Source organism: Amia ocellicauda, unplaced genomic scaffold (assembly GCF_036373705.1).
Source record: "Amia ocellicauda isolate fAmiCal2 unplaced genomic scaffold, fAmiCal2.hap1 HAP1_SCAFFOLD_78, whole genome shotgun sequence".
Lineage (NCBI taxonomy): Eukaryota > Metazoa > Chordata > Actinopteri > Amiiformes > Amiidae > Amia > Amia ocellicauda.
In genome coordinates this window covers 16,878-19,997 of record NW_027103005.1, presented here as the reverse complement: position 1 = coordinate 19,997, position 3,120 = coordinate 16,878, and the positions used below count along the sequence as shown (strand labels likewise).

Sequence of the window (3,120 nt, the reverse complement as noted above, 5' to 3'; positions counted from 1 at the left end):
ATGATTAAGTCACTTTGAGTGGCTAACTTAAGGATAGTGTCATGTTTGGACAGCAGAACTTGTTAACTTGCAAACCGCAACAAAATGGTCTGAAGCTTTCACTTTGAAACAGTTCAAATACTTATTATGGGGCCAAGCAACACATTTGCTGGAAGCCTTTTATTATTGTTTAGATTTTATTTTCTATTCCTCCAAAACGTGTGACCTGCTGTATAAAGTTGTGTTCAGGTTTGTTCAAGAATAGTGCATTGTTTATATCGTTTGGCCATGTTGGATTGGTCAGAAATAATTTGTGTGCAGTGTAATATATTTTTGTTAAGTAACAGTGTACAAGCAAACTCTCAGTTGAAAATAATTCCTTCTGAAGTTTTTTATTTTACTATTATTTTATTTTTATGGTTGAGTTTTAAGGAGACACTTCTTAGTAGATTTGTGTTCAGTGCAGAACCTTGTAACTCCAATTTCGTAAAAAACTAACATGAAAAATAATATAGGCAGTCACAGTAACTTGTCAGCTTAAACTGGCTTGGTCAAGCTGCCTCCCTTCTTGAGCTTAAGTTGCTTGACTGGTATACTGGTTTTTCCAGTTTTTCCTCTTTTGTTTCTGGGAGCAACACAGGTGCTTTTGAGTATTGCTCTACAGCCTGCGGGGGTGACTTCAGGATCTCTAGGTAGCACACTGTTTTAGGCAGGCTCCTTTGAGCATCTCCTGGGAGCACACTGACTCATCAAGGCTCAGGAGCTGGACTCCGTTTTTTAGCAGAAGCACCGTCCTCAGATTTGCGAATGCGTTTCTTCCCAGGCACTTTAAAAACCCTGCTGTCCTGACCAGGATCCGTCCCCACTTCCATTCCCGTGTCCCACACACTGCTCAGTGTTGTCTTCACAGTCTCCATCTTTTCAGTCTGGTCACCAGCCCTCTCGCTGCTCACCCCCACTCCACTACCTGATGCCCCATCCTGCTGCTGTATACTGCCATCCAGTCCAGTTAAACGGCTGTCATCCGTACTGTCTGATGCTCCACAAACATTAGCTGACACACCGCTAACACCTGGGACCTCCACAGTCGGCACGGTACCGCCGCGGTCGGAAGTCCTCTCAGCGCCCACACTCTCCTGTACCTGGACCTCCAGACCCTCACTCTCTTCAACAGCCTCCCCCGCAGCCCCTCTTCTCGCCTCCTCTGCCACTTCGGCTGCTCCGCTAGTAGGGCGGCCGGGCTGCTCACCACTCCCCGACCTGGCCTGCTTGGGCTGACCCCCCCGTCGACTGGGACCAGCACCCTCATCCTGATCCTTCTCGGGGCAATGCCTAACAGTGTGGCCTTCATTACCGCAGTTGAAGCACTTCATAGAATCAGATGTGACAAAGACAACATAATCATTGCCATCAACCTTGAACTTAAGCACAATGTTCAGATCCCCATTTATGTCATTCAAAATCATGAATACCTGCCTTCTGAACGAAACAACATGTTTCAACTGCTGTGACTTACACCCCAGCGGTATACGTTTCAAACCCGACATTATCCACCCATGTCTCGCCAGTTCCCTCTCTAATAGGTCGTTTGACAGAAAACGAGGGACATTAGACAAAGTAACTCTCCTGGCCGGAGCTGCTAGTGGGGTGACATTGATCAAAACACCACCGATCACTATACCAGTCTCAACGATACGCGAGACCAACTCAATGCTGCTCAGAAACAGCACAACAGACCCGCTCATACGAGCTGCCGACTTTATATTTTCACAACCGACAACTTGCCCGATCGCCAGAACACACTCCTCCAGGGGCAAAAACTCATCAGAGGTCACTTTAACGCCATGCCGACGTGTTAAAGTCTCGAATAAAAAACTCTGATTCCCCCCTCCCCGACCCAGCCCCAGACAACCCGATCACTTCGCTGACTGCAGGAGTCAGCTCAGCATGGGGAAACTCTTCAGAAAAACCTCTTACAAAACTGTCAAAGACACATTCAGAAAGAAAGAAAGAAAGAACGAAAAAAGTAGAGGAGAAAAACCACAAACAAACCTGGCAGCAGCAAACATGCACACCTGCACCTCCACACTCACTCCCAACAATCACAGCGGCAGACAGCAAATGTCGATAGTCAATAGTCGATAGATAGATAGATAGATAGATAGATAGATAGATGAGTGAGTCAGTGACAGTGCAGAATCAAATGTCTGGTTGTTACAATAAAAGACATCCTCTTCTATATAGATCGGAGAAAACCAGTGGCCGCGAATCAAGCAAAGGAATCCCGAGTGGCAGGCGAGACCTCTACCACTGTAGAGATAGAGATAGATAGATGAGTGAGTGACAGTGCAGACACAAATGTCTGGTTGTTACAATAATAGCCATCCTCTTCTATATAGATCGGGGAAAACCATTATTTCCAAGAAGGGTTCAACACAGGCACCTTCTCCGTTAAAGCCACGCAGTCGCCACCAGGGGGCCCCAGGCCTCGGTGTTTCAGGAAGGTGAACGCAGCACGCCAACCCGGAGGTCTCGCCACTTCGTCTCCAAGCCTCCCAAGAAGAACGTAAACGGCCCTGATCGCAGACACAGGCCCTCACCCAGGGAGACCACCGCTTTGCCGCCGCTGCCCCAGCCATGGGGCCCAGGTCCCACCGAGACTTGAACTCGGATCGCTGGATTCAGAGTCCAGAGTGCTAACCATTACACCATGGAACCAAGCTTGATGCTCACACTCACGCCAAAGGTTTCTTCTCTACGCACACGTCTCGCTCTGTCGCACGGCCAGGTCCCGAGTGAGCCAAGTTGCGCCCAGAGTGCTGTCTGTGGTGGGTCACTTGCGGCGGGCCTTCCTGGTGACAATGAGATATGCAGTTGCATCTAGGTGTGGTGTCCTGTCCTCTTGGCTTCCTTTGGCAAATATCCAGCCTGGCAAGTGTTGTCTTCCTGAGGAAAGGCAAGCAATGCAATCAAGGAATTCCTGGAACTCTGAGAGATGTTTTTGCTGTTGACGACGTGTCACTTTAGAACAGGACAACATGCATCTCTACTTGACTTGGCACAATCTGTGAGGGTTGGGCCAACACAACCTACGCAATGTGTCCACACATTTGCTCGTGTCTTGAAATACTTGGAATGACC

The 3,120-nt window shown here is 48.3% G+C and overlaps 1 non-coding gene across 1 annotated transcript; it reads right to left on the bottom strand.

The window, feature by feature from the left end:
- Window positions 1-2,625: 2,625 nt before the first annotated feature.
- trnaq-cug (transfer RNA glutamine (anticodon CUG)) lies at window positions 2,626-2,697 on the bottom strand. The gene has a single exon. It is a non-coding gene; the product is annotated as a tRNA-Gln (tRNA).
- Window positions 2,698-3,120: the final 423 nt, after the last annotated feature.